The 12,531-nt window shown below is 34.7% G+C and overlaps 1 pseudogene; it reads right to left on the bottom strand.

Annotated features, from left to right (window-relative positions):
- Positions 1 to 7,356: 7,356 nt before the first annotated feature.
- Positions 7,357 to 12,531, bottom strand: part of LOC120199055 — a 40,193-nt pseudogene continuing 35,018 nt past the window's right edge.

The raw sequence follows: 12,531 nt of genomic DNA, 5'->3' as shown, positions 1-12,531 counted from the left end.
TCCCACATAAAGTTGTTCATTCATTTCATTCAGCAACTTGTAAAACTTTTCCGCTTCTCCATTTGGCTCTTCAGCACTTCTAATTCTTCCCATCTCAATGAAATCATTAACATTATTCTGACAATAATTTTCTGTAACATACGGCTGATGATTGTGCATATTAAATGCATCTCGTAACATCTCTTCCATGTCATATTCTCTAAAAGTTAGATGGTGAGAAGGAGCAGGATAAGTTGAATAACTCGTGGAAGCATATCTATATGATACAAACTCTCCATGAAAGATCCATTTTCTATACCCCCGAACAAATCCAAAAATAACTAGATGCTCGTACACAACTTCACGAATGTGCCAGTTAATGTTAACACATTTCTTACAAGGGCAAAGAATTATATTCTCTTGGCTTGCATTCAAAAAAGCTAAATTTAGAAATTTTTTGACTCCATTTCGATATTTGACGCTTACCCTTGAGAAATCCATCCAACTCTTATCCATTTCGTATTTCTGGAGTTTCAAATTCAAATGTAGTTGTTACCTGGGTAATGTTCACTAAAACTCTCTGAGAATCAACATTTCAAGAAAAAAAAATAGTAGACAAGTGCAAACAAAGGGTCCACAAATGTAATATTCACTGATTTGGAGCTTTAAAAATCCTGAATTCACAAACACAAATGATTATCTAACATCAGTACAAGACTAACATTAACAAATTGACCCCACAATCAAAACATTCTAACACCTCCCTTGGTCACATGTGCAAAGATATATACAAATTCTATGTGAAAAAATAAAATTACTTTATTCTGTAATTGATATTATTTAGGTTGACCATATATGTAAATATTTAAAATGGTAACCTATTTCGTAAGTTTTCGGAATATACAAAAAGAGGTGGGGAAAAAAGTATAGCACAAGCCTAAAATATTATTATTGGGGGGATTTTAGGTATTTTTTATTAAAAATTTAAAATTATCATATATTTTAGATTTTATTTATGTATTCTTTATTAAAAATTTGTTTTCATCCCATTTTATAAGTTCAAGTTCGGTCCTAACATAAAATATTGCATCCATCACTGATTATATTCTTTAATCATGATAAAAGTAATTTCATATTCATTAATTATATTAAATCAAGTAAGAAGTCCACCAAACATTATACTGGGAATGTTGTATTACCTTATTTGATTTTAAGATTACAATGTTTGATTGTATAAACTGTTTTCTCTTTGTTGCTCTGATTGCTTTTTAGGGTTTTTGCCTTTTTTAGTCAAAGGAGTTTGATTGTTTTCCCTTCATCACACGTATCAAATTAGCAAGTGAATTCGGGTTATTAATATTATATGACAGAGTTAAAGTACACGCAAGAGAATTAGATATTGGAGAAGACGAGGAGGAGACCATATCAATTGAACAAGAAAAGCGGATGGAGGAATAACCTTTGAAAACTATTTTGTGGGGCTATTTTTAACTGCTAGTTTGGTGAATTTTCAAGCAATGAGAATGATACTCGTGAATGTTTGACGACCAATAAAAGGCATATCCATCATCGAATTGGGAGAAGAGAGATATCCTTTTCGCCTATATCACGAGATGGATGTCGACAGAATAAAAAACGAAGGGTCCTGATATTTTAATTCACACATCTTGGCATTCCACAAGTTACAAGGAGAGGACTCAAAAACAGTACCACTTCACAGTTAATTTTCGGGTGCAAATCAATGACCTACCAACAAACCTCATATGAGAACACATCACAAGGTAATTGAGGATTTCATTGGAAAATTTATATCTTATGACACGACAACGGTCTCTTTAGGTTATAAAGGAAGCATAAGAACAAGAGTGAAAAATGATGTGAGAAATCCATTAAAAAAGAAAAAACAACTAATGCCAAAAGTCAAATTCAGATATGCCTCATTCCAATACGAAAAATTACGATTATTATATTATTTATGTGGAAAACTGGAACATGGAGAGAGGTTCTGTCGTCCTATCAGATTGGTGAAAGACCAAAAAGAACTAGTTCCACTATGGGATGCATCCCTTAAAGCACCACCGAGACAAAAAGCGTTCTAAACGAGTCATTGGCTCAAAGAGGAGGGACCCCCAAGAACAAAGAGGGTGTATGACGAATAACAGTTTAAGACATGAGCAGATAATGGAAAGATTTCTTTGGATCATAAAGGCACATAAGTTAACAGTGGAAGTAAACAAAAACCACAGCTGAAAGTCGGGGCAATAGGGTGGGTGAATCCTATCATAAAATACTTCTCTACAATCAATATGGAACAACCGACAACCAATCAGGGGTTTGACACTGAGATGGTGGGAATAGAGGAAGATTCGCCTATGGAAAAAGTAGAGGGATTGAAGACACAACGACAATCATATTCAACAGTTTCGAGTTTGACGCAATAAGATTCCAAGAACGACAACAACATAATATCGACAGGCTTAAGAAACCAGGCCAGCTAGATGCAATGAAACTATTAAACTGGAACATCCAAGGTTTGGGTAGACCTCATACGGTTAATCATCTTCGACACATGCTAAGAGACATTAACCCATATGTAGTTTTCTTCTGAGAAACAAAACTGTAGAGTTCACAAATGGAGAAAGTTCGAAGATATGTGGGATTCCCAAGTGGGATTGAGGTTGACTTACGAGGCAACAATAGAGGATTATGTTTGGATTGGAGGGGTTCGTACGACATTATCCTTCGTTCTTTCTCAACTTCACATATTGACGTGGTAATAACAGATTTAGAGGAAAATATTAGTTGAAGATGCACATATTTCCACGGAGCTCCCGAGGAAAGTAGAAGGAGAAATTCTTGGGGACCTTTTGCGATAGTTGAATGATGATCCAAGTCTCCTTTAGATGGTCATCTGAGACTTTAACAAGATCTTATATTCATTCGAGAAACAAGGTGGTTTAGAACAAAACGATAGGTAAATGAAGGAATTTTGTAAAGTTCTAGAAGACTAAACTAATTGACGTGGGCTACCAGGGTCATGGTACACATAAGAGAGAGGCCGAAAGAAAAAAAAAATAACATAAGAGGGAGACAAGATAGAGGAGTGACAAATGCAATATTATGGTAACTTTTTTCTCATCAAAAGCTATCACATTTATTATTATTGTTCCGATCACCACCCATTATTAATGGATACGGTGGGGGAAGAAGAACGCCATTGACATTTTAAATTTGAAGCAGCATGGCTTATGGAAGAGTCATGTGTCTCAAAGGTCGAGTGTCTATGGATATCAAACCCAGGGACAATACTGAAAAAGCACAATCGAATCATAGAGGGTCTGGATGTGTGGTTTAAAACAATATGAAAGGAAAAGGGTTAATTGAGAGGGAATTGAAGATGAGATTGAGCGAATAAAAGGAGATTGAATCCCAGTCAGGATATCTTATGAGAAATTTTCGAAGTGAAACTACAGATGAACATGGAGGCAGACAAATTCAAAATTTATTGAGAGTAGAGAGCAAAGGCGAATTGGTTAAAGAACAAAGACAACAATACTAGCCTTTTATAGGTTTGTGTCTTAATGAAAGAAACAGAAAGAAGTTACTTCTCTAGTAGATGAGGAGGGAGAGAAGTGGGAAGATGAAATATCCATTTAGAGTATTACTAAAGGCTACTTTGAGAAAATGTTTAAAATCGACTTGGAAAAAGTTGATAATACATTTTTTTGGAAATAGGACTGAGAATCATTGAAGACATTAATGAAATCCTATAAAAACCATTCTCCTACGAAGAAGTGACCAAGACAATCAAGTCAATGAGTCTAACAAAAGCATCAGGGAAAGATGGACTGAGGGCAGTGTTCTACCAACAATCTTAATACATTGTAGGTCAGGAAAGATGGACATAAAAGCATGAGAAATTGAGAACATAAGATGGTAAATCAATACCCATTTTTATTTCAGTGCAAAGAAGAGATTTAGAGAGTACCTGGCGTAAATGTAATGGCGTTGGTTTGGGTGGCTCTGGGTCTCTGGTTGCTTGTGGCTACGGAAGAAAGAAAATGAACCGACGATGGAGGGCAAGGCGGAGTTACTGAAATGGATACTGAAAGGGGAACCAGAACGCTTGGCTGAACGATGGTGAGAAAGAAATTAGGGCTCGGGCAAGAAATTTGATTTTGGGGTTTTTATAATACTTTGCGACGTTTGTGAACCAAACGCCGCTAATTGACAATTCTACTGAGTCGTTTACCTAGCACCCGCCAATACTGCCCTATCCTATAACGACGTTTTTTGCAAAATATTATATCTATTGTGGCGTTTATCTAAAAAAATGCCACAAAATATTATATCTATTGCGGCGTTTGTATAAAAACGCCACTAAAGTACTAGTCTATAGCGACGTTTATATAAAAACGCTGCTAAAGTACAAGTCTTTAGCGGCATTTTCATTCAAAATGCCACTAAAGTACGAGTTTATAGCGACATTTAGATTCAAAGCGCCACTAAAGTATGAGTATATAGCAGCGTTTGTATAGAAACGCCACTAAAGTACTATTATATAGTAGCGTTTGTATAAAAACGCCACTAACGTACGATTCTATAGCGGTGTTTGTATAAAAACGCCACTAAAGTACGTACCTATAGCGACGTTTATTGGAAAAACGCCACTATAAATGACAATATACAACCATTTTACGACGTTTGTTTCAAAAACGCCACAAAATGTCAGATCTATAGCGGCGTTTCTGGATACAAACGCCGCTAATTACCTTTTATTTAGATAATATTAGTTGATTTTACATATTTCATTTCTAATGTACATCAACTAAATTGACTGATATATGTATAAACAGTATATGGAGAAACATTAGTTGATTTTACATATTAACAACAACCATACATTTTAATTAAGACATAAGTTATGCATAAAAATACTTAGCAACAAAATACATTACAATTTAGAAACATTAAAGTTATGCATAAATAGTTTTCACCATATTGTTCAGTAGAATTTAGTTGTGCTCATTCGTGGGGAAAGGACGTAGGAAAGCTGTTTTCATTGTTTGACGACGTATCGTTAAGTTTTTCCTCCGTGTAAACTCTATATAGAGAAACTCTTCATCCATTTCACCAAATGAATCTCCTACCTCCGGTTCACCAAGAAGAGTCCTTGCGCGCTTCAGTGCTTCACTTGAAACAGATAACGACCTTTCACCTACAGTATGAAACTTGATTGTAGGTGGCTTACGAACTAAATAAAAATTAAAATAAATTTAAATAGATGATATAAATGTTTACTTAAAGTAACAGTAGAGGCAACTTCATCTTCATTTAGGATAGATATTGCTTTTCCAATTGAAGATTCTTTCAACGCCACAGAGTTACCAAATTCAATTATAAACATCGGGTATTTATCCACTCCTCTATCATCGTTCTCAATAAGCTTCGAAGATCCTATATGCAAACAATCTATGAAATTTGACTGAGCGTAGAAAAACAAATTATAGCGGCTGAAAGATTCATAGATTATAACCTTCAAGAAGGAGATCGGCCATGGAAGGGTATGGAGCAATAGGAGTTCTTTTCGGGTCATCATCAAGTTTCGACGGCGAGACCGGACCGATATCCTCCCAACAATAATTTGATCCATCATCAGAGCAAATGCCACTTAGACATTCCGTCGACGATAATTTCTCTTACTCAAGGCAACACCTGCTCTCTTTTTCTCAAATACGTTAGCTTTTTGGGGTTTTCCCATTTTCAGAAGACCCAAAAAATGAAAAAGATCATTAATGATAAGAGGGATCAAACCGTGCAGTTGTGTTATAGTTCGTTGGTGAGAGGCCCGATTTGGTCGCTGGGACATACAAACGACGACGTCGGTAGGAATCGTTTGAGAGCTATTGTTGTTCCAGAGAAGAAGCTTTGAGGGAAAAAGAGTTTAATTGATTTTAGGGTTCGAGTAGGAGAAAAGAAGGACTATATATTTAACATTTTGCGGCGTTTATACAAAAAAACGCCACTATTGATTACACTATTGTGGCGTTTGTTAAAAAATGCCACTATTGATTAAAACTATTGTGACTTTTTTCTAAAACGCCACTATTAATTAACACTATTGTGGCGTTTATCTAAAAATGCCACTATTTATTATCACTATTGCGACGTTTTAAGAATAAATGCCACTATATGTGTAATCTATTACGGCATTTGTGGTATAAACACCGCTAATTTACCAATCTATTGCGGCGTTTTGGCTAAAACGCCACTATATGTTAATCTATTGCGGCGTTTGTGGTATAAACGCCGCTAATTTACCACTCTATTGCGGCATTTTTTTTGTAAAAACGCCGCTATATGCCAAATCTATTACAACGTTTTTACAACAAACACCGCTAAAGTATCAATTTGTGGCGCTACGCTTGTAAACGCTATTATATGTTTAACTTTTGTGGCGTTTTCTCTCCAAACGCCGCTACATATCAGTTTTGTTGTAGTGAATCTCGCATCAGCGTCAAAACGGAATTACTTTTCTAACATTCCAATTTTATTCTAAACTATATATATTAATCACATCTCTTGCTAATAAAATTGTTAGCTTAGATTATATTATTATGTCTGAACAAAAGGCAAAACTTTAGTATAAGTTAAATTATTCTCGAAATTAGCATATTTATATGTTTGGGTGAATTTGGAGATGAAATTAAATTATTCAAAAGGTTAGGGACCAATTTAGAAAGAGAGTCATAGTTTAGGGATGAAATTAGAATGTTTAAAAGTTAAGGATTAATTTAAAACAATAGTCATAGTTTAGGGATAAAATTAAAATATTTAAAAGTTTAAGGACTAATTTAAAATAAGGGTTATAATTTAGAGACATATGATGTAATTAACTCATTATTTTATTCAAATTTAATCTAATTTAATCCTGAAATTGTAAATTTTACCAAAATTATGAGCAAGAATGACTTCCTATCTATTAGTTTGAGTGTGAAATTAGAAATTTTCAAATAATTTTTTTTTTGAATGAGTGGAGATTTAAACTTAAAATCAATCTAAGCTTTTTTTTATGTATATCCAAATTAATACCATACAGATTGAACTAGATGAATCAAAAGTCTTAACACAAATTGTTAGACAATTTATTGCGACTTGCATAGTAGTTGATTTATTTTATATTTTTACCCTACGAGTTTATCTAAAAGTCACAATTAATATTAATTAATTCGTAAGAGCAAATTCAATTAACATAGAAATATTTATTTAAAGGCGTAAAAGACCATAGTTGAGACAACATTGTTGAGTTGAAGCCATGGCATATTAAAAAAGCATCACAATTAAAAAAAAGAATAATAACAACGGAGGAGAAATATATTAGCAGGGTGGCATGTCCGGTGGAGGGGGCAGTAACCTCTCATCGGGCTGCTCTCCGTCTTTTACAATGAAAACAGTCTTCATCCCCCATGTCATATGCCTTTCTATATGGCAGTGCAGAAGCCAAACTCCTACAATATACACAGATTAGTAATGACATCCATTATAATTATGATTAATGGAGAATGGTTGTTTGCCAAGCAATTTACCAGGGTTGTCTGCCTTGAATCTCACGGTGATCCAGCCATCGATGGGGACGACCACCATGTTCCGAAGCGGAGGATCTTTGAGGTTATACCTTAAAGGATCCTTGTATATGTCGAAGTTCCCATAGCCAAATCCGACGATGTAGAAGTTGTAGCCATGGAGATGAATGGGATGATCAATCCCACCCAATAATGACGTGCCTTGCAAGACAATCTCCAACGTGGTGTTATACTCCAACACCATCACCTCAGTTCCTCGTTTCGGAGTTTCCAAGTCCACAGGAAGAAAATTATCGGTGAAATTGAACAAAAACGGTGGCATGTATGGGAAATCATCTCCATACACCCCATTGGTATGCTGATAGTAAGCTTGGAGTAGAGCAGTCGATGGACTAACAAAGCTTATGTTGTTCATACTAGCACCAAAACTAGTTCCATTAGGAGCAGCACATGTGTTATTTTGTTGGCAAGGGAAAGTGTTGACGGAAACCGTGATCATAATCCGGTTGCCAATGTCCAATGGGACTTCAATCGGATGGTATTTATCAGCTAAGCTCTTGAGACTACCGAAAAAGGAAAAGGCCGCATTCGTATCGTTGTAGAACGGAAGAGAAGGAAACGAAGAAGAAGAAGAAGAAGTGTATTTTCCTCTGTACTGAACTATTGCAGTGGTGGTGCTGTTATCAAAAACAGGATTAGGACCAGTAGAATAAGCTCTAGCAGTCATGTAGTATCGGTCGGGCTTTTGGTTGGCCGATAACAACGCATCAACCGTCTGTCCCGGACCAATGGAAACATATTCACTGCTAACTGGCTTTGTGTAGGTAGCATCTATGCCCACAACCGTGAGATTTTGTTTCTTTACGGCAAAGAACAAAATTACGTTCATTGCTGCATTTATCAAGCGAAGTAAGTTTTGCCTCGTTCCACAGTTAACTTGAACGTACCTGCAGCAATAACTCATGTTTAAATCATAATTTTCGACTTCGAATTCGATTAATCTCGAGAAATAGTACCTTTTTTGGAGCAAGGGTAAAGATCACCAGGCTGACCATTGATGGTAAATGCATCAGATATATTGGGGTCCCCTCCAGTGTCGTGAAATCGCTGAACAACCTTTGTTATATCCTCTTTCCACCATTCACCTATATGATCAACATGTACAATTAGCTATTTGGCTTCATTGACGAAACCGGTTTCGATCCAACTAGAGTTGAATACCTAATATTATGGGCAAATCTGCATCTGGTTTGGGAAAATGGTACCTACTTCCAACCTTTGGGTGGATGATAATGGCCCCATAAACAGTGGCCCTTGACCAGTCACTGTGAGCATGCCACCATAGGGTCCCTTCCTCCGTCGAAAATAAGAGCTTTTGCCTGAATCTTCCTCCTGGTCTGATAGGGCATTGCGTGATATATTCCGGTCCGTCCGACCACGGATACCTTCTATGTTGAAGTCCGTGCCTGATCAAGGCATTACGTAAACACAATGATCTGCTACAACATTCTCTAACAACATTTTATATATATATATGTATGTTGTATGTATTTATGTATGTATGTGTGTATATTTACAGTTAATATACCAGTGAATGGTGATGTTTTGTTTCCCTTGGTTATAAACGTTGACATAAACTGTTTCTCCATACTGAACTTCTAAAGTTGGCCCTGGAAATTGTCCATTTACATTTAAAATCTTCTTTGTACTGCACAGTCTTGTGTACGAAGCTTCTTTCACCTGCGCACATGCATGTAAATGTTTAAGAAACCACGGCAGTTTAGTTAAACAGATAGTTAATTGATGGAATCTCTCGTAAGAAGCGACATTCAACAAGTTTAGAGTTCACACAAATAGGATCGATGTAAGATATTATATTAGGATGACAACTTATAAAATTTTAGAGAAGAAAATAAATTATCAATAGAAAATACAAAAAATAATATCTAAAATATATAAAAATTCGAACTTTTCAGAAGAATAACCGTACTCGTTTAATCACTTACTACAAATTCATATTCATCTATTGCTAGTGAGGAAGGTTGGGGATGAAAGAGTAGGAAGCATAGTATTTGGAGAAGGAAGCTTTTCATAGGAAAGGTCATACTTGTTTGCTGTAGTGGCAGAGCTCTGGCATGATCCCCTTCTCACTATGGATGCAAAAGCCATCTTCTACGGATTTTATATAGAGAAGTAAGAGCACCAAATTGGTGAAACTGATAGACTTTAATGTCTATCCAAGAAGTTGGTGTGCTAGATTGCTCCAACAAGGATGGAATCTCCATCTGGTATATCTTTTTAAGGCCTTGATTTAGACTGTTTTCCTCTAGCACTTAACCTTTTATGTTCATTATTGAAATTAATTAGTATTAGATAAACCAAAAATGACCCAGCATCTAATCACTTCTTGTATTGGTTTCATGAATTCGAATCCCACAAAATAATAAAAATTAGAACTGAAGTATGTCATTTATAAACTATCATGATGGGCTTGAAATGAAAATGGGTGTTTAGTATATTAACTAAAAGTCAGACTGACCAAATAACTATAGACTTTGTCCAGTTAGTAACTAAAACCAATTCTTCAACTGATGATACAAAAATTATTTTTGTTATATTCTGACTCAAATTATAATATAATTAAGTTGAATTTTATTATGATTATATTAATTGAAGATTTCTTAGTAGTTGACTTTATTTAATAAAGTAAATATTTATTTTAAGCAATAATTCTTATGGAATAAGATTTCAATTTTTTTTGTAACACCCCAACCCGTACCCGACCCGAGTACGAGTCTGAGGTGTCACATTGACTTTTCAAACCTTGACACTTAAAGAAAAACCCCGGGGAATTTAAAACTTTGTTTAAAACAAAATACTTTAATTTACGTAAAAGAGACCACAAAATACAAACTTGATCAGAGTACTCATAATTAACGACTTATTACATGCCAACACTCTATACACAACAAAATACATACTTTGTCGATTACTTCTGATCTGATCTTCTAGTAATAATACTGTCCTTGCTACTTCTATTCTTGCTCTTCACGTTTCTTGGTATCTACGTGTAAATCACTTACACGCTAAGTCATAGATTTAGTGAGGCAATAAATAAACATGTAACAGTAGATTCATGAATATGCATTCTTACCATTTGATCATGATATTTCAATATGCATGGATATATTTCCTACGACATATATAATCAAGTCATGCACACATGAAACTTACCTTTTTGCATCACTTTCACTTTAATTTATATTTCAATTGATGTTGTTGTTGCCCATGTATATTATTGAGAATAGAGGTATGTGAGTACATTGAGGTTGTGCACTAATGCTGTCACCATAGCTCATATAAATTCCCTCATGGGGCACCGAACATTTGTTCAGTATTTGTCCCGAAGGACTGCTATATATGTCCCGTAGGACCACTACGTCTCGAAGGACTACAATACCCTCGACTCTTGGCATGCCAACTATACCTATAGCTCTCGTATCATATACTATGGGCATTTATTATGAATATATTTCTCATCACTTGTTCTTTCTCTTCTGTCACATACCACATGTATGTGTAACCATGTATTTCATATCATATCACATGTATCACATATTGCATATTCATATGTCATTTCATATTTCACATAGCTTATTTCATTTCACATTGGTCATATCTCATAGCATATATCACATATGCATATAATCGTGTATATCATATCATATCACATGTATCTTTTGTTTATGCATATCATGTATTTATGTACATATAAGAATCACATATCAAATAACATTTTAGGAGTCACTTCTTACCATAGTAACTCCATCATTGGCTCATCGCAAAATGTTCGTTCAATAATATAAGTACAATTAAAATTTCACTCACCTTAGCCTTGTTTGATTTGAATCAATTCTAATCCTTTGATTATTCCAGAACTTGTTTAGGCTCAATATCTACATAAATATAACATTTCAAAACAATTATCAGAAGCCTAAACCTTAACCTTGATGTTAACAACTTAAGCCAGATTATTGAACCAAATTTCATTTTTCCTTTAGGGGGGAATCGATACCCCCTGAACATACTGGAAAATTTTCGTTCAAGAAGAGGAATCGATTCCCCTTCATAGGTATCGGTTCCCTCTGCCCAGAAATTGTACTTTAAGCCCGAAAATCATCAATTCTTCACTCAATTCTTCTATTTTAAACCCCTATCATGTCATTAAACTCAACTACCATTACTTAAACCAACTTATATCCATGAAAATCATCTATAACTTCAAAATCCTATCCTTCATATGTAATTCAAGAATCTTACTCAAATTTCAATATGTTCTAAATAAAATTCTAATACTTCATATTCCTTAATTAGCATAATGACAAGTCAAATTTAACTTCAAATTCAACTTATCAACTCTTTTCCATGATTTCATATAAAAACTCATTTTCTTAAATCTATTATAACTTCTTCATCTTTTGATTATAAGACAACTTAAGCTTTCCTTAAGCTTAGTTATCATATAATGATCAAAACCTAACCTTTAATTTAACAAATAATCAACAAATCAGAAAACCCTTACCTTTGCCTAGCTTCCACGGTTGGGAGAAGAAGAAAGGAAGAAGAAAGAGTTTTCAGATAACTCTTTCCCCCACTCCCCCACGTGATTCATTCATATTATTGGGGAAAAATATCTTTCATGCTAAATGACCATTTTGCCCTTTAATTCTTTGGATAATTACTATAAACTTTTAGGAAATATTTTCGAACAAATCATTGAACTATTCAATCATCTTACTTTAATCACCAAATTCTGAAACTTTACAATTTAATCACTAACCCGTATTTTGGGATGTTACAAATCTCTCCCCCTTAAGAAAACTCGTCCTTGAATTTTCACTGTACAAGTATATGGGAACTGTCTACTTATATCATATTTGCACTTCCATATTATACTACAGATCCACCT

Source organism: Hibiscus syriacus, unplaced genomic scaffold, assembly GCF_006381635.1.
Source record: "Hibiscus syriacus cultivar Baekdansim isolate YM2019G1 unplaced genomic scaffold, ASM638163v2 tig00005294_pilon, whole genome shotgun sequence".
NCBI lineage: Eukaryota > Viridiplantae > Streptophyta > Magnoliopsida > Malvales > Malvaceae > Hibiscus > Hibiscus syriacus.
The sequence above is the reverse complement of the archived record's forward strand: the minus strand, read 5'-3'. Positions and strand labels throughout refer to the sequence as shown.